The sequence below is a fragment of the Tachypleus tridentatus genome, chromosome 3 (assembly GCF_004210375.1).
Source record: "Tachypleus tridentatus isolate NWPU-2018 chromosome 3, ASM421037v1, whole genome shotgun sequence".
NCBI classification, from domain to species: domain Eukaryota; kingdom Metazoa; phylum Arthropoda; class Merostomata; order Xiphosura; family Limulidae; genus Tachypleus; species Tachypleus tridentatus.
In genome coordinates this window covers 48,850,880-48,872,142 of record NC_134827.1, presented here as the reverse complement: position 1 = coordinate 48,872,142, position 21,263 = coordinate 48,850,880, and the positions used below count along the sequence as shown (strand labels likewise).

The window sequence follows — 21,263 nt, the reverse complement described above, 5'->3', positions numbered from 1 at the left end:
TTAAGTCATATGGTCTATCATAATTCACTATTTACTGCTTGTTAACGTAGGGCTTGGTGAACTGTAAGAAATAACACAATTATTCTGTGTATATAAGTGTGTGATATTAGTGTGCAGATGTTGGGAGGGATAATAATCTGTATAGATTACAAGATATTCAGGTCTTTTGTATTAATAATCTGTATAGATTACAAGATATTCAGGTCTTGTGTATTAATAATCTGTATAGATTACAAGATATTCAGGTCTTGTGTATTAATACACTGTATAGATTACAAGATACTCAGGTCTTGTGTATTAATAAACTGTATAGATTACAAGATATTCAGGTCTTGTTGATTAAGCTTTGTGGGATTACTGACTAGTGAATGTATCGCTTTAATGTTCCCTGTTTCTGGTCTTTATTTGTTTTTAGCGAAGTGTTTTCATTATGTTAGTTATTATCCTTATTGCTGGACTAATTCAGGCAAAATGTTTTTATAAACTAAGTATTACATATCTCTACTCATTTATTTCACACCTGATATTTAATAGAATTAAATAAACACGTAGTCGTGAATGAAAATAATAACAAAATTATCTTTGCCATTCGTCACAACCATTAAGACGTGTCCTGCCATCTATTCGGACTAATTACAACTAATACTTATTTTCGCAAATTTTATTTTGTATTATTTAACTGTACCTAAATTAAATGTATATATTTTTTCATAAATAAATATCTTTATATTTAACATTGTGTAAGAGGAGGAAACACTGTGCTACATTAGTGGATAGTAAGATTCATGATGTTATAAAATCACGCACGTTTAAGAACTCTTGATGAAAATGAAATATAAACCCTATAAATGGGATAAAGGAATTTGTTTTTCATTTCAGTGGAAGGTAAGAGAACTTAAACGTCTCTATAAATTTAAAAATATATATTAATAAACTTTGTAAATAAAATATTGTCCTCACACATCTCTGAAATAATCACAGAACGATGATCCATAAACCCAAGTCATTCATGCAAATTGTAATTTGTTAATGATTGATTCATTGGGCAGAAATTCACACGTTTATTTTCTCTCTAAAACGTAAGTGCATGTACGTATAGACGCATGTATTAACAAATAATTGTCTATAATGTTACTAGTTATATTAACTGTGAGATGGAGATCAAATCAACTCTATAAAAGAAAAGTGAAATTAATATAAAACAAGCATTACAATACCACTAAAATAAACAACGTTTCTGAATTAGCAGTCTTTGGTTGGTTGTTTGTTTGTTTGTTTTTGAATCTCGAGCAAAGCTACACGAAGGCTATCTGTGCTAGCCGTCCCTAATTTAGCAATGGGAAGGCAACTAATCATCACCACCCACCGCCAACTCTTGGGCTATTCTTTTACCAATGAGCAGTGGGATTGACCGTCACTTTATAACGCCCCCACGACTGAAAGGGCGAGCATGTTTGATGCCATGGGAAATCGAACCCGCGACCCTCGAGTTACGAGTCGAACGTCTTAACACACCTGGTCATGCCGTGCCCAGCAGTCCCAGTTGTCAAAATTAAGTTTTTGGTCATAACAAGTAAATAGATTTTGAATATTCTATACTAGATCGTGCTTCACAGCTTAATAAGATGAACTATGATCTGTCACGTGGCGTGTACAGTCAACTCATCAACTAGATTGAGCTTTGTCTAACTGTTCATTGCATGCCACGTGACCAGTAAACTAATGAACAAGTTGGAGCTTTGTCTAACTGTTCATTACACGTCACGTGACCAGTAAACTAATGAACAAGTTCGAGCTTTGTCTAACTGTTCATTACACGTCACGTGACCAGTAAACTAATGAGCAAGTTGGAGCTTTGTCTAACTGTTCATTGCATGCCACGTGACCAGTAACCTAATGAACAAGTTAGAGCTTTGTCTAACTGTTCATTACACGTCACGTGACCAGTAAACTAGTGAACAAGTTCGAGCTTTGTCTAACTGTTCATTGTATGCCACGTGACCAGTAAACTAATGAACAAGTTGGAGCTTTGTCTAACTGTTCATTACACGTCACGTGACCAGTAAACTAATGAACAAGTTGGAGCTTTGTCTAACTGTTCATTGCATGCCACGTGACCAGTAAACTAATGAACAAGTTGGAGCTTTGTCTAACTGTTCATTACACGTCACGTAACAAGTAAACTGATGAACAAGTTAGAGGTCAGGTCATCTTCAGGTTCACAAAGAGAGTTTGCAGCTAACCGTTGTCGTACACATGTCTTAAGGACGAGAGTATATATTGGTACGGTATTATAGGTGGCGTTGCAGTACATTTTTGGTTATTAATTAAATTAGGTATAACGGTGTCTTTATATTGGTTTAATTTTGGTTTTAGTTCTTGTATAAATAAATAAACAGCCACAAAACTTTGCTCACCCGATGAAATTAAGAAAATAAAATAACGCTTCATCAACTTCAACAAATGTCCTCAAAAAACGTTGAAAAAACTACACACACCTAGATCAACAACAAACAAACGACAGTAAATCCCAAGATAGAACAAACTACAACACCAAATTTATTCAAAAAACAGATAAAAAATTAAAATCTATACTATGTAAAAACTACACTGACAAACATAATCTATAAAATACAATGCAACAAGTACCATAACTTTGAGTAACAAGCAGTAAAATGGAAACTAGATTCAAAGAACATAAAAAAACATCTTCCCACGTTTTCAATACTGAAAATCAAATAAACAACATAACCAAAGAAAACTCCCAGATACTAAGCAGACAAACAAATATAAATAAATGCAAAATCAAAGAAGCCCTGCTTATACAACAACTTAAACCATAATTAAACCAATATAAAGGAACATCTTTATACCTATACTAATTAATAACCTAATGTATACTGCAACGCCCCCTACAATCTCGTATCCATTTATACTCTCGTTCCGAAGACATGTGTCTGGAAACGGTCAGTTGCAAACTGTCTTTGTTAACCTGAAGACGATCTAAGATGGCCGAATGATTGTTCTGTTATTTATTTTAATAACAGTTTTATTACCCATACCAGCCATCTCGAGATACGGTGTTACTACCAGTGGGTTTCTCGTCACTATCAATAACTGAATGTAATAACGCTTCACACCATAACATTAGTCAAAGATCATGATGTTGGATGTATATTTCGTATATTACCAAATGTATAATACATATAAATAATGTGTATCGATCTTTGTGTCTTTATATGTATAGCAAGAGTTTCATTCCAGGACAGTTCTCTTCCTTCTATTACATATCATCTAATTATAATACGATTATCTTCGAACACTTCACTTAAAACTAGAAATGCTGTATATTATTACTTTCGTTGTCTTGTCCTTCTTATCTGCTCAGCCAGAAGTCAGAATGTAAAATAAAACTAATTTTCTCACTCAGAGCTTTCGTTTACAGACTGACGAGCACGAGGGCTCGTTCAAGTCATGCGTGACTTCTAGAGTGTAGGAGATATACAGACTTACGACCTAAGCCGAAGTTTGAAAAACGTTCACTCATAGCCAACCTCAACTTTGGTATGTATAAAAACAGAACTTACTGGTACATCATACCAAGAAAATATTTTAAAAGCTCTTAATTACCACATAGCTTTTACACTCAATTAAAACAGGAACAGAAGTTTCCGTAGATATAATCTGAAGAACTTCAGTACATGATATCACATAAATATAATCTGAAGAACTTCAGTACATGATATCACATAAATATAATCTGAAGAACTGTAATACATCATATCACGTAGATACAATCCAAAGAACTGTAGTACATGGTATCACGTAGATACAATCCAAAGAACTGTAGTACATGATATCACGTAGATACAATCTATAGAACTGTAGTACATGGTATCACGTAGATACAATCTATAGAACTGTAGTACATGATATCACGTAGATACAATCCAAAGAACTGTAGTACATCATATCACGTAGATACAATCTATAGAACTGTAGTACATGGTATCACGTAGATACAATCCAAAGAACTGTAGTACATGGTATCACGTAGATACAATCTATAGAACTGTAGTACATGGTATCACGTAGATACAATCCAAAGAACTGTAGTACATGGTATCACGTAGATACAATCTATAGAACTGTAGTACATGATATCACGTAGAACTGTAGTACATGGTATCACGTAGATACAATCCAAAGAACTGTAGTACATGGTATCACGTAGATACAATCCAAAGAACTGTAGTACACCATATCACGTAGATACATTCTATAGAACTGTAGTACGCCATATCACGTAGACACAATCCAAAGAACTGTAGTACATCATATCACGTAGATACAATCTATAGAACTGTAGTACATGATGTCACGTAGATACAATCTATAGAACTGTAGTACATGGTATCACGTAGATACAATCTATAGAACTGTAGTACATGGTATCACGTAGATACAATCTATAGAACTGTAGTACATGGTATCACGTAGATACAATCCAAAGAACTGCAGTACAATTGTTACAAGACATGACTAGTATCATTACTAGTATCATACAAGTTTAAAATTCAGTTATAATTTACTATTTAACACAACTAAAATAAGACAAGTAATGACAACACATTTAACAAGATAATAAAGATAAGACGTGAAGAACGGCTGCGCTTATACATACCGTAGAAATGGTTGATAAAAAATTACCCTTAAATCTGAACCTATGAATACATATATATACAAACTTCTATCGTAAAGATACATTTGAAACACCAAATTAATTGCACAAATATACGTATAAAGTCACTAATTTTATGATTTATGAATGAAAATAAAGCCAATCTCATAGAAGACAGCAAGTCATCCATTGTATCTGCACCTCTTTTGAAAGCTGTAATAGCCTAGGAGATAAACTCTCACGAGGACTTTCAGAGTTTGTGTAAGACACTCTAGGTAATAACACGAGGACTTTCAGAGTTTGTGTAAGACACTCTTGGAAATAACACGAGGACTTTCAGAGTTTGTGTAAGACACTTTAGGAAAAAACACGAGGACTTTCAGAGTTTGTGTAAGACACTCTAGGAAATAACACGAGGACTTTCAGAGTTTGTGTAAGACACTTTAGGAAATGACACGAGGACTTTCAGAGTTTGTGTAAGACACTCTAGGTAATAACACGAGGACTTTCAGAGTTTGTGTAAGACACTTTAGGAAATGACACGAGGACTTTCAGAGTTTGTGTAAGACACTCTAGGTAATAACACGAGGACTTTCAGAGTTTGTGTAAGACACTTTAGGAAATGACACGAGGACTTTCAGAGTTTGTGTAAGACACTCTAGAAAATAACACGAGGACTTTCAGAGTTTGTGTAAGACACTCCAGGAAATGACACAAGGACTTTCAGAGTTTGTGTAAGACACTCTAGGTAATAACACGAGGACTTTCAGAGTTTGTGTAAGACACTTTAGGAAATGACACGAGGACTTTCAGAGTTTGTGTAAGACACTCCAGGAAATGACACGAGGACTTTCAGAGTTTGTGTAAGACACTCTAGAAAATAACACGAGGACTTTCAGAGTTTGTGTAAGACACTTTAGGAAATGACACAAGGACTTTCAGAGTTTGTGTAAGACACTCTAGGTAATAACACGAGGACTTTCAGAGTTTGTGTAAAACACTTTAGGAAATGACACAAGGACTTTCAGAGTTTGTGTAAGACACTCTAGGTAATAACACGAGGACTTTCAGAGTTTGTGTAAGACACTTTAGGAAATGACACGAGGACTTTCAGAGTTTGTGTAAGACACTCTAGAAAATAACACGAGGACTTTCAGAGTTTGTGTAAGACACTCCAGGAAATGACACGAGGACTTTCAGAGTTTGTGTAAGACACTGTAGGAAGTGACACGAGGACTTTCAGAGTTTGTGTAAGACACTGTAGAAAGTGGCACGAGGACTTTCAGAGCTTATGTAAGACACTCTAGGAAATGACATCCTCCTTTCTATAGCTGTGTTGACATCTCATTTCTCAACAACGGTAAACCTTTCTATTTACCGCAGTGGAACGTTAACACTGTCATCTGTTAGAGTGTTAGCTACTATTTTACGGCCATTAAGAATTCGTGGAGAACACAACCTTCTCTATAGGATTGCTATTTATGACACCAGAGTGGACTAGAAAAGGTTACTTTCGTATCTTCTGTCAGCATTCTCAATGTTTAACTGGATACTCTTGGAGCTGTGAGTAGGAAATGCTGCAGGGTGTTTTGTTGTTGTTGTTGGATAGGAGTCAGATTCCTCGTTTTCATGTGATAATACATGATTCTCTCCAATTAGTATACTTAGCCATCAGGTTACTGAGACAACAGTACTGAGTTTATTCTGGGTTGGTGTTAAAATAATCAACAAACAATTTCAGATGCGCTGGGAGAATACTGTTCATCTTTGGATCTAATACAATTCTAATTTTAGATCTAAAATCGACCCCTTTCTCTTTGTTTGCTGTTTTGATGGCTATAACAAGGTAGATAGTAATCATTTATAATTACATAGTAGCATTGGGACTCCATTTCCTGATGAACATATTACAACCAATGCTACTGCCTTCTTTCCGTGTGAAAGACAGTATCTCTTGTGCAATAGGATTACAACCACTCAGTCTGGTACAAAGTAAACAGTAGCATATCGCTTGTATACTTTTGTTCCCTGCTGGGTACATAAGAAACTCTCACTGTTTCTAGAGCAGTCCTGACTGGATGGATTTTTCCAACAAAACTCGATTCACTGCCACACACAAAACTGACAGAGAGTTTCTGCGGCACATGCTTAGTATAAGCAGAGCTAAATAAGGGTTATCTACAGTAGCTGTCCCTAATTTAGTAATAACAGACGAGGGACAATATTCTACAACACTCCTTTATTTCTGTAGATACAAAGTTAAATTCTGTTACTAGTAATAACACATCGTTTGGGCAACTCTTAAGACTAATCAACTAAAACACAAAGATTATTTTCTTCCATAACACTGTGGAGGTTATTTCCATCAAGAGTATAGTCATGATATAAGTTATTATATCTGGCATGCATTATCACGTGTATCTTATAATCAAAAGCTATCTACGATGTGTTCTCCCAACTCACCAGATAAATCTTTTATGAGGCTGTGAAACACTTCTCACCACTGATATAAAACAAATGTATCTATAATTACTGTGAATTTCATTTTACCTCAATTAGCTAATATGTAATCCTTTGGTAACAGTCCAATATTCAAGGACTTGCTACAAATAGTAGAAACTGGCTCACATATCCAATCTTTAACCTTGATGAAAGGTGGAAGACTTTCGAAACGTCGTCCTCTACACTTGTGTCTCCACAACAGGCAGCTGCAGTCCATTCCACGAAGTTTTGCCATGTATACTCTGCTTAAACAATCTGTCAAAGAATCTTTAACCTTCTTCAAAACCTTCGGGGAAATATGCTTTGCCTTAGTTTACCATTCTTTAAAGTTCCTTGTTTTTCCATATGAAGCTCAGAATTAACGTGATAATATTGTTCGACTTTGTTATATCCAGTAACTCTTCAAGATCAGAAAAACTTATTAAATGCTCATCAATTAAAATGTGATAACCCCACCACCTCACGATCGTCAAATATAAGCATTCTTTTAGCCAATCAATTTTCGTATTGGTTTTCGATTTCGTGAATATCCTTTCGAACAACTTTCTTGGTTCATATATATGTACACTGCTGGCCAAAAACTTAAGGCCAATGAACATAAAAAAAAATATGCATTTTGCGTTGTTAGACTCAACCACTTATTTGAGTAGAGCTTCGAAAGATGACAATAAGAAAAGTGAAAAAAAAATTATAGCATTTAATAGGGAAAATGTGAACACTATGAAATTAGCCTAAATATTAGATGGTCGAAAGTTTAAGATCATATTGAAAAGAAGCGTTAATCGGTAAACACGTAACAAAATTTAGTCATTTGTGTTCAAGCATTAGCGTTGTCAACATCTCCTACTGACATCTTTTGTGTTACATTTGGTAAAAATACGGCAAAGGCTAAAAAGTTAACAGAGTTTGAACGTGGCAGAATCGTCGAGCTGCAAAAGCAAGGTCTCTCTCAACGTGCCATCGCTGGTGAGATTGGGCGTAGTAAAACTGCTGTTGCAAATTTCTTAAAAGATCCTGAGGGATACAGAACGAGAATTTCTAGTGGTCGGCTTAAGAAAATTTCGCCAGCGTTGAGCAGAAGGATTCGACGGGCTGTCCGACAAGACACCAGCCGATCGACGAACCAGATTATGGCCCTTACGGACACAAAATGGAGCTCGAGAACAATAAAACGGTATCTACGAGAGAAAGGCTTTAAAAACCGTAAACATCTTCAAAGTCCACGCCTCCTTCCACATCATGAAGCAGCTCGGTTAAACTTTGCTGAGAAGCACCAAACATGGGACGTAGAAAAGTGGACACTTCTGATAAGAAAACATTTAAGCTGGATGATCCAGATAACTTTCAACGTTACTGGCACGATAAGGATATCCCACCGGAGACATTTTCTACACGACACAGTGGAGGAGGTTCCATCATGATCTGGGGTGCTTTCTCCTTCCATGGAACAATGGAGCTTCAGGTTACACAGGGGTGTCAAACAGTAGCTTGCTACATTGGCATGTTGGAGAGAGCATCCTTATTAACTGAAAAAAATTGTTTGTAAATGACTGAATCTTTCAGCAGAACAATGCTGCAATCCACAATGCCCGCAGGACAAAGGACTTTTTCATGGCGAATAACATGATTCTTTTGGACCATCCAGCGTGTTCGCCCGAACTGAACCCCATTGAAAATGTTTGGTGGTGGATGGCAAAGGAAGTCTATAGAAATGGACGTCAATTCCAAACAGTGCATGATCTTCGTGAAGCCATCTTCACCACTTTGGGTAACATTCCAGCCAGCCTTCTCGAAACGCTTATACCGACCATGCCAAAGCGAATGTTTGAAGTTATTCTCAATGACGGCCGTGCAACTCACTACTGAGACCTCTTTTTGAACATATCCTACTCTGTCTAGGACTTTTTTTTGGTATGTTCTTAAACTTTTGACCAGCTAGTGTTTAGGCTAATTTCATAGTGTTTACATTTTCCCTGTTAAATGCCAAAAAAGTTTTTTTTTTTATTTTCCCTTTTCTTATTTTCATCTTTCGAAACTCTACTCAAATAAGTGGTTGAGTCTAACAACGCAAAATGAATATTTTTTTCTTTATGTTCATTGGACTTAAGATTTTGGCCAGCAGTGTATATCACAAATATCTGTTCTGTTTGTTCGTTATCTAATTACTCCTGGGTCGCTAAGCCAATCATACAGAAACTTTATGGAATGATAGTTTGGAACAAGGAGCATGTTAATGGGGTCACAACCCCTTCCCCTGATTATTGCTCTTATTGAACATTGATTATATTTAACGTATGCTAACTTTAACTGAATTCATAAATGGCGGTATGCACTTACACAAAAAACAAAAAACTATTAATTTTCTATAACACAACATATACAGTTTAAGGGGGGCACCTAAACATCTTACATATCTCAAAGAGCACTATGAACGAATGCAAAAGGGAAAACAAATGGTCGCTACTACTACAGTAACACATAAACTCACCTAAAGTTTCTACTTCAACAGTCACCAAAAAGCTGATATGAAGAGCCATTTTTTGAGTTATACTCAGTTCATACTTTCTCGAGGGATCTTTCAACTTCGCCCCGTAAGACATTCCTGCGGCCAATGACCGTCAATTAATTATTCATGTGAAACATTGGGGAAGGGCATTAAAAGCCAAGTGTTAAAATTGGGTAAGAGAAACCATTCCTAACGCCCCCCCTAGTTTTCTGCTACTTCTTCATACAAAATCACTTTGACCATCGCACAATTATATGATGCTTTAAGTATATACATAGTTAGTTCTTGAGGATTGTACAAAAGTTTTGATGACGTAGTAAATACCCACTGAAATATTATGTTATGCTATAAACAACTTGTGCGAAAGTCAGTATTTCTGTATTACTTATTATAGCAGGGGCGTAGATTTTTTACACCCGATGTGGGGATGATTTTTGCAACCACTTATGTGGACTGTTTAATTTGCAAATTGGTAATCTCTGATTACGTGAACCTGAAAGCTGTAAACATGCAGTCACAGAGTAATCTTTTTGCCACGATACGTGCATGTATACTTAGGCCTACTGGCTGATATTTACGAACTATCGCTTAGATCTAAAAGCTTAGAAGCACGCCTATATTAGAGATATACATTTCGGCTGCTGAAAAAGCCTACATCTAGGCCTAATTATGTAATTCGATTGGTAAAAACACGAGAATCACAAGAACAAACACACAATTTGTAGGCCTGTGATACAATAAAACAATTCAACAGACCAAACTTTAGGGGGGATGATTGTATGCACTATACCCCCCACCTAAAATGAAGGGGGGGAAGTATACTCTCCATCCCCCTAGGATCCACGCCCCTGTATTATAGCATCCGTTCCCTTTCAAATCATAGGAGTAAAAAATGTTTAAATTTATAACGTTTTTTTAATCTTCTTCTTAACACACTTTGTGAGCCAACCCGGTTTTTGATTTGGTTTCTTTCATGTGCACGCGCCCTTTTTTCTATAAGGAACATGCCCGTCTTTAATATTTGGAAATTAATTTTAAAATGTTTTCTAATTTTGATGAAAATCTCCAGTTAAATCTGTGCGTGTGTGTTTCTTTATAGGAAAGCCACATCGGGGCATCTTCTGAGTTCAATGAGGGGAATCGAATCCCTGATTTTAAGTTTTAAATCCGTTGACTTACCGTTGTGACAGTATGGGATCAGTTAAATCTCTCACCCAATTAAAAACGGATAATTCTTGTCTCATCTCTTCAAAATTAGAGAATTTTGAAACCTAAATCTCCATATGCAGCAAATCATCTAACATAATCGAGCAATGATCACTTTCACCCTGCCCCAGCAACGGAGTGATATACCTAGGGACGTACAAAGCTAGAACCCTGTTTCGTGGAGGGCAGACCATAGATAGTCCATTGTATAACTGTGTGGATAACTTAAAACAAACATTTTTCTTCAGATGTTTCCCAATTTGACTATGCCAACCATAAACAATAAATCTAAACAGATTGTGTTTAGTATGTTAACAATTGGTGGAGAAAACCAACCTAAAAAGTTTATAAAACCTGACTCTTCCATGATTTGACTTCAATACCCCATGGTTATGGCCTGATTAACTATTGTAATGTTTATCTCACTTTTGCCTTTTCTTAATTTCACTTGGCGGGTCTTTAAGAAAGTAAAAATAAAAGCATTCTTCCTTCATAACCGCAATAATATAAATATTATTTTTGCATTGTTAACTTAGCGCCTTGCTTTAGAGCTACTTTAAATTCTTAAGCTGGCCGAACCTCGTAATATTATTCAGATTATTGCCGAATATATCAAGAAGGATGCTTCACTTATAAATAAATGCAACAAGTTATAATCATGATGAGTATTTTTTGTGTAATACTTACATTGATATATCAAAGTAGTGACATTATTCATTTGTTTAGTTTTATTTCTGATCATAACATATTGAAATACTGATACAATTTTGCTGTTGCTGGAAATTGTGAATCTTGAAACAGCCGAAGATCAAGTGCATTTCTGGTTTTTGAGTAATGTTAAAGAGAGGCTAATTTATCAAAATTTCACTGTATCAGCATACGAAATATGTTTTTAAGTACTATTAATTTCAAAAGTCCGATTTTTTATACTTGGATATATATGTATATTAGATTTATTTAATTAATTTTTGATTTTCATATACCTTTTTTAATTTCATAGTTTTAGCTTCAGTCACGTGAAATAAATGTCTGAATAACTGCAGCTGAATGTATTAACTCCAGGAGCGAAAAGTTGTAGTATCCATGTTTGTTTAGAAAACAAAGTGTAAAGTGGAAACACTTTTCTTTTGTTAATTTGGTATTTTCAAGAAGAATTTTATCATTTCCAGTTTTCATTAAGAGTTATAATAATTAATGAATCCGTAACGTACGGACTTATGTTTTACTTTTAGGTAAGTTTATTTACTGCAACTTACAAGGTCGAGTTAGCTTTATTCTTTAATAGTAAGTAATATTATTCCACAACACAGTGGCCGAGTAAGTTGCATTTAAGTGATCCTGTTACTAATAAATACAGTATTAACAGTATTACTAAAATAATTAGAATGATAAGGAGTCGTAGTACTAAAAACCCTAAGCCTAATTTATCCTCATTTTAATTTTTAATTATTACGATGTTAATGTTCTAAAATTTTAGTCTTTCGTTGTAATGATACTGCTATCTTATTAACGGTTATTCTGCCTCTGATCAGAGTAATTTCTGAGCAAATAACCATGTTATTTTGCCACATTATTGGACCTAGCCTAAGATGGGTAACTTTTCATAGGTTATAAGTAATGAGTATTCTATTTTTGTTTGTTTGTTTCAAATGGCTTTTTACCATTATATTAAGTTATAGTAAAATTTGTTTCAAGGCAAATTAAGGTTAGAGATGTTTAAATATAAAGCTTAAAGTTTGTATAATAAAGTAATATAACTACTACAACACAGTGCAACATATGAACAACAGGGAACCATTTGGTTCTTTAACTTATTTTTAAGGCTGACCATGTTTGAAAAAAAGTGAAATTTTAACATACCTTTAGGTTTTCAAGATATTAGTCATTTCTCTGTTAAGTTAATTGTTTTTTTAGGAATGTAAAACTGTTTTAATTGGAGCTTAGCTTGATTTAACCAAGTCTTTTAACTTGTGGCTTCTTATCATATTATTTTCAGAACTAAGCAAAAACAAGTCATAGACCTTCATTCTACTGATATCCTGGTAACCTTATAAACTTAGACAAACATGCATTACTTTACTGTTCTCAAATAAATTTGAGAGCTTAACCTACCACATAAAATAACCTCTCCTTCTCCAGAATTAATAGTATCGATATACTTTCCTTTGTTATATTAAGATTAGCAACAGTGTACGTTGTATTTCAAGTAAGGTGTGACTGATGATTTATGAAGAGTTAAGGCTGATGTTACGTGCCTGATTGTCAGATGAAAACAACTGAGCAGCCATTATTCAGGAAATCTATAACTTTCATTGTATATACTATTTTAAAATGTTACATACTACTATGTTAGTTATGTCCGCATATACAATATCATCCACAATATTGTATATAGTCTTGAAATGTTATGAAAAGAATGTTTTCTTTCCTACAGTACTTGCATGACCACTTTGAAATCAGTTTACAATATACATCCGGCCATCCCTTAAGTAATGTCTGATTTTAGGTTCAGAAAAAGAGAAAGGATTTCAAACACTTTTAATGTTATTTAATCAATAATGTATGTTCTATTATTATTAATTACTTCCTGTGAATGATTCACAAGCTTCTGAATGTCACTTCTATAAAATTCTTGGGGTTTGGAGGAACAGAATGTATACACGGTAGTTTTGAAAATACTCGTGTTCCAAGCTCTTTTCCATCAAGATAGTTCTGCAAACTTTGGAACAGGTGATAATCAGATGGAGAAGATCTGAAGAATAAGGAGGATGTGGAAGTTTTTCTCACTCTAGCTCTTCAATCTTTGCAGATGTGATCCTTGCTGTATGGGGCCGTGCATTATCCTGGTGTAACACAACACCTTTACGATTGATCAAAGCATGCCTTTTTCTTTTCAATGCAATATTCAAGCATTCTAACTGCTGACAATAGAAGTCTGATGTAATCATTACATTGATTGGCAACAACTCAGAGTGGATCACGCCAACATCCCACTAAAACACCAAATGGTTAACAAGACTTTCCTAGGGTGGAGATCCATTTTGGGCTGTGCTTTAACCAGTTTACCTGCACTGAGCCACTGTCTGAAACACTTAACATTTTTATAATATATCCATTTTCCATCTCCTGTTGGCATCTGTCAAATTATGCGGGAACCCATTTTCGCAGTTTTGATACATTTCCAAGCTGATGCGGGGGATGGTGTACTATTGAATATTGAATTAAGCTTCTGTGCTAATTCTTCAAGTGTTACAGCACAATAATCATCAACAGCAAGTCATCATTAAACTCAACAGGACTACCTGAATGTGGTGCATCACTTAAGCTGTAGTCACCTGATCTGAACTTGTGAAACCATCTTGACATTTTCTTTCATTAAGAGACTCCGCACTATAAACACCTTGAATGTTTTGTGTAGTTTCTGCTGCACTATTGCCTTTCTTGAACTCATAAAGCATCATATGTCTAATGGGCTCCTCAGATATCCATCTTCACAAGGGTTTATTTGAATAGTGATCTGAAAAAGTGGAGTTGGGTTAATTTCATTTGCTGAACATTTTTATATACATCCTACTACATGTTTTAGTCGTTAAATACTTCTACAAAGACAGAAATGATGATGTATTTTCTGTACATGATGGGCACACACAGACAAACTACTGTGTAACTGTATTTTACTGAAAACACACACAGCAATCACTTGAACTACATAATAATCAAACAACTCCAATTAATCATTGTTTCACTAACATCCAACAAAACCCTACTGTGGTGATGTAGAAAATATACGCTCCTTACGGTCAATCATTGTTCTACATGGAAACAGACAGGGGTAGACAACAGTTACTATTTTAATACTGTCTGTCATTGATCTACATGGAAACAGACAGGGTAGACAACAGTTACTATTTTAATACTGTCTGTCATTGATTTACATGGAAACAGACAAGGGTAGACAACAGTTACTATTTTAATACTGTCTGTCATTGATCTACATGGAAACAGACAAGGGTAGACAACAGTTACTATTTTAATACTGTCTGTCATTGATCTACATGGAAACAGACAAGGGTAGACAACAGTTACTATTTTAATACTGTCTGTCATTGATCTACATGGAAACAGACAAGGGTAGACAACAGTTACTATTTTAATATTGTCTGTCATTGTTCTACATGGAAATAGACAAGGGTAGACAACAGTTACCATTTTAATATTGTCTGTCATTGTTCTACATGGAAACAGGCAAGGGTAGACAACAGTTACTATTTTAATACTGTCAGTCATTGTTCTACATGGAAACAGGCAAGGGTAGACAACAGTTACTATTTTAATACTGTCTGTCATTGTTCTTCATGGAAACAGGCAAGAGTAGACAACAGTTATTATGTTAATACTGTCTGTCATTGTTCTTCATGGATACAGGCAAGGGTAGACAACTGTTATTATTTTAATACTGTCTGTCATTGTTCTTCATGGATACAGGCAAGAGTAGGCAACAGTTACTATTTTAATACTGTCTGTTATTGTTCTACAGGGAAACAGGCAAGGGTAGACAACAGTTATTATTTTAATACTGTCATTGTTCTACATGGAAACAGGCAAGAGAAGGCAACAGTTATTCTTTTAATACTGTCATTGTTACACATGGAAACAGGCAAGAGTAGGCAACAGTTATTCTTTTAATTCTGTCATTGTTATACATGGAAACAGGCAAGAGTAGACAACAGTTACTATTTTAGTATTGTCAGTCATTGTTCTTCATGGACACAGGCAAGGGTAGACAACAGTTACTATTTTAATACTGTCTGTCATTGATCTATATGGAAACAGACAAGGGTAGACAACAGTTACTATTTTAATACTGTCTGTCATTGATCTACATGGAAACAGACAAGGGTAGACAACAGTTACTATTTTAATACTGTCTGTCAGTGATCTACATGGAAACAGACAAGGGTAGACAACAGTTACTATTTTAATACTGTCTGTCATTGTTTTACATGGAAACAGACAAGGGTAGACAACAGTTACTATTTTAATACTGTCTGTCATTGTTCTTCATGGACACAGGCAAGGGTAGACAACAGTTACCATTTTAATATTGTCTGTCATTGTTCTACATGGAAACAGACAAGGGTAGACAACAGTTACTATTTTAATACTGTCTGTCATTGTTCTTCATGGCCACAGGCAAGGGTAGACAACAGTTATTATTTTAATACTGTCTGTCATTGATCTACATGGAAACAGACAAGGGTAGACAACAGTTACTATTTTAATACTGTCTGTCAGTGATCTACATGGAAACAGACAAGGGTAGACAACAGTTACTATTTTAATACTGTCTGTCATTGTTCTTCATGGACACAGGCAAGGGTAGACAACAGTTACCATTTTAATATTGTCTGTCATTGTTCTACATGGAAACAGACAAGGGTAGACAACAGTTACTATTTTAATACTGTCTGTCATTGTTCTTCATGGATACAGGCAAGGGTAGACAACAGTTATTATTTTAATACTGTCTGTCATTGTTCTTCATGGAAACAGGCAAGAGTAGACAACAGTTACTATTTTAATACTGTCTGTCATTGTTCTACAGGGAAACAGGCAAGGGTAGACAACAGTTATTTTAATACTGTCATTGTTCTACATGGAAACAGGCAAGAGTAGGCAACAGTTATTCTTTTAATACTGTCATTGTTATACATGGAAAGAGGCAAGAGTAGACAACAGTTACTATTTTAATATTGTCAGTCATTGTTCTTCATGGACACAGGCAAGGGTAGACAACAGTTATTATTTTAATACTGTCATTGCTATACATGGAAACAGGCGAGTAGACAACAGTTACTATTTTAATACTGTCTGTCATTGTTCTTCATGGACACAGGCAAGGGTAGACAACAGTTACCATTTTAATATTGTCTGTCATTGTTCTACATGGAAACAGACAAGGGTAGACAACAGTTACTATTTTAATACTGTCTGTCATTGTTCTTCATGGACACAGGCAAGGGTAGACAACAGTTACCATTTTAATATTGTCTGTCATTGTTCTACATGGAAACAGGCAAGAGTAGACAACAGTTACTATTTTAATACTGTCTGTCATTGTTCTACAGGGAAACAGGCAAGAGTAGACAACAGTTATTATTTTAATACTGTCTGTCATTGTTCTACATGGAAACAGAGAAGAGTAGACAACAGTTACTATTTTAATACTCTCTGTCATTGTTCTACATAGAAATAGGCAAGGGTAGACAACAGTTACTATTTTAATATTGTCAGTCATGCTTGTAATTTACATGCTGGGTCTGACAAGAGAAAGATAAAAAAATCATTTGTGATAGGTTAGGTTCAGATTGTAAACCCCTGAAACCTTGAAAACTACCTACTACACGAAAGCCTGTTCCCAATCAGTATTTCAATAATCACAGTGTAGTCAAGTTTTGATCATTAAAATGGTTTATATAAACACTTTATATCTACACTTGATTTGTTCTGTACATAAAAACTGTTTTGTTTTCACATAGAAAGAAATGCCCAGAGCCTCTACTCTTATTCATTTTATCCCATGTCTACAGAGCTAACAAAAATAAAACAAGTGGTACTCTGCACTGAATAATAAACATTAAATAGATCCATTATTATTAGTGAAACTTTATTTGGTATCATTTGTGTTTGTTTATCTTTATTTCTGTTTTTTGTAATGATTTATTTTGTACAACTGGTGGTAAGAAGTAGTACTTATAATTATTGGATCAACAACTCTGTAGAATTTCATGACCCACAGTGATTGGATGTTTGTCGTGCATATACCCTGTTGAAGACTGTGACCTTCTTGTGATGAGCGTGTGTTATCCAAATCTGTTACCTTCACCACTATACCTCTCCAGTTCTGGTTATAATATGTGACTCATATTATAGTCTCAGTCAATTCTTTCCTTATAATTTCTAATACAACATAAAATATTTGTAGTAACATAGTTAAAAATAAGTATTTTATATTTATACTGGCTAGTACTGGGTGTTTAGAAAGTCACTTCTATATTTTTTACAAACAAAACTGCACAGTGACTTTCCGAACACCCTGTATAATACTGGTATAGATGGTGTTGGATGGTAACCGTAAGAGTTATTGGTAGACATAAATGTGTAGATTCGCATTAATACTTCTCAGTGCTGCAATATCACATTTATAATGGACCAAAAAGTAATAAATATTTGTAGTTGTCAAGTTGTGAGCTCTATACAAACTTTCAGTTATTAAGGAGAAGTGTAGAAAATAACTTACAATAATCTAGTACAAACCAGTAGGACTCTATTACCTTTTCAGTCTTTCCAATACAGAAATGAGGACTTATGACACCAATTAAATTTGAAGGATATTGAAGGAACTGTTGGCATATTTGGGTTGTTCCATCAACTAAACAAAAACAAATCCCTAAATAAGACATTTATCATAAATTAACTGCAACCACCACATCTGGAACAACCCATTCCAAAGGCCAACCACCCAAAAATAAAACTGTCATAGCTCAAGATGACCTTTGCCCTTCCTAAAGTTGTGTTCTTCAGTCCTACCATTCTAAATGTTCTGTACAAAATAAATCTAACAAAACCATCAGCCTCTTTACAATATCTTAAGTACCTTAATTAGAGTCCTCCTAACTCTTGTTGTTACATCCAAGAGAAATTTTCAGGGGACATAAGACAATTTTGTATAACAAACTTTCTATCCCAAGTGTCATCTTTGTAACCCTCCTTTTGTCTAGAATTCCAGTCCTCATCAGGTAGAGACAGAGACTGAACACAAAGACAGTTTTGACAAGTGTGGTATATGATATTTCATAAGATATCAGTTGGGAGCATTACAAGTTATCTGCAACAAAAATTACATGAAAACTAAACCATCTGGGCTCGTTTTGTTATGTTTATCTTATACAGGGTGTTCGGAAAGTCACTGTGCACTTATATATTTATTAACAGACACGTTTCAATATAGAATACAGGGGTAAATATGAATGACAATTATAAACAATGTTGAAAGTGACCCCCGTTGGTATCAATACAGGTTTGGATCCTTCTTATTTTGTTTGTAAACACCGCTATCAGTTGCTGGCTTGAAATAGACTGAATGAATGCTGTTATCACTGCTTTCCAAACTGCACAGTGACTTTCTGAACACCCTGTGTAACCTGTTCCAACCATTACTTTGTTTATTGTGTACCAGCTGGCTCAATTAGCTCTTGATTATCGTTAGCAGTGAAAGTGATGAACATGTGATTATTATACCCTGAAAGGACTAGGTAAAGAATGTGGTGTTAAAATATAACATAATATCTAATTACAAGAGTAATTAGTTGTCACCCTTACTGAATAAAATTGATTTTGATGTTTTATTTGTGGTAAACAGTAAGACAATGTTTTGTCAAATATCAGGCCATCCCATAAGTAATGTCCAAAGGTTTAATACAGAAAGTGTATCATTTCTGTCTTTGTAGAAGGCTTTTATGATAATATCTAGTAGGACGTGTATAAAAATGTTCAAATAAATGAAAGAAACTCGCCTAACTCCACTTTCTCAGATCATTAATCAAATAACCCCTTATGAAGATGGATGTATCAGAGGAGCACATTAGACATATAATGCTTTATGAGTTTAAAAAAGACAATAGTGCAGCAGAAACTACATGAAACATTCAAGGTGTTTATGGTGCGGAGTCTCTCAATGAAAGAAAATGTCAAAGGTGGTTTCAGAAGTTCAGTGACCACAGCTTAAGTGATGTGTCACGTTCAGGTCATCTTGTTGAGTTTAATGATGACTTGCTGCTGACTTCACTTGATGAAGATTGTGCTGTAACAGTTGAAGAACTAGCATGGAAGCTTAATTCAATCCTTTCAACAGTTCACTGTTGTCTGCAACAGCTTGAAAAGGTGTCAAAACTTGGAGAATGGGTCCACCATGATTTGACAGAAGCCAACCTCAGAGCAAGAGTGGACATTTGCACTTTTCTGCACTCTTGTGAACGTAACTCACCTTTATTGGACAGGTTAGTGACTGGAGATGAAAAATTGATATTTTATAAACATATTCAGCACTGTAGACAATGGCTCGATGTGGGTCAACTGGCTAAAGCACAGCACAAAATGGACCTCCACCCTTGGAAAGTCTTGTTAAGCATTTGGTGAGATATTGTTGGTGTGATCCACTTTGAGTTACTGCCAATCAATGTAACGATTACATCGGACTTCTGTTGTCAAAAGGTAGAGTGCTGGAATGTTGCAGTGAAATAAGAGGCCTCGTAAAGGTGTTATGTTACACCAGGAAAATGCACAGCCCCATACAGCAAGGATCACATTTTCACCGATTGAACAGCTAGGCTGGGTAAAACTTCCACATCCACCTTATTCTCCAGACCTTGCCCCATCTGATTATCACCTGTTCCAAAGTTTGCAGAACTATCTTGATGGAAAAGAGCTTGGAACACATGAAGATTTCAAAATTACCCTCTCTACATTCTTTTCCTTCAAACCCCAAGAATTTTATAGAAGTGACATTCAGAAACTTGTAAATCATTGGCAGGAAGTAATTAATAATAATGAAGCATACATTATTGATTAAATAACATTAAAAACGTTTGAAATTCTTTCTCTTTTTCTGAACCTAAAATTGGACATTACTTAAGGGGATGGCCGATACTATTAATGAAAAGATTCCTAACCAACATTTTTATACTATTAAGACAATTATGACATTTGATGAATGGTGACTGTTATGGTCTTCATAATATTAATGTTCATTAGAAACTTGTTGCCACTGTATATTTGAAACAATAATGACAACCAATTCAAAAGTAAATAAATCACAGTTTATTGGGTTTTGTTATTGTAGTATTATAAGTTATCAGAATATTGTGTCACAGTATGCCATATCTGGTAAAATCTAAAAATTGTGGATACGAATTGTCTTGGGACTTCTTTTGTATAATTTGAGTTTTTCATTATTCTTGTACTTATGTTTTTAGTTTATTACTTAGCTTTTGTTAACTATGTATCCTTTTTTTTTTCTATTGCTATTTGTTGGGGTTTTGTCTCTTTGAGTCTTTACCCTCCCCCCTGTAATGGTCATATTGATGTTGGTTGTCTTTATTTCTATATGTATATAAATAAAAGTTTTATGTACATCTTAATTCAACTACTGTTTTTACATACTTACAAGTTCCAGTTGTTACTGTTTTTAAGTGTTGTAACTCTTCAAGTAACCATAATTATTTGTCATTGTTTTTATTTTTCAGTAAATTCGAAAGTTTTTTAATTTGTGCTAACGTGACTTCGGGTTGCCTCATAATTTGAGGGTCT

The 21,263-nt window shown here is 34.9% G+C and overlaps 1 protein-coding gene across 1 annotated transcript in view; it reads left to right on the top strand.

The window, feature by feature from the left end:
• Positions 1 to 11,905: 11,905 nt before the first annotated feature.
• LOC143246812 (uncharacterized) overlaps positions 11,906 to 21,263 on the top strand; it is a 75,526-nt gene continuing 66,168 nt past the window's right edge. The window contains exon 1 of the mRNA XM_076493981.1: positions 11,906 to 12,127. The gene's annotated coding sequence lies outside the window, so the exon portion shown is untranslated. The remainder of the gene's footprint in view (positions 12,128 to 21,263) is intronic.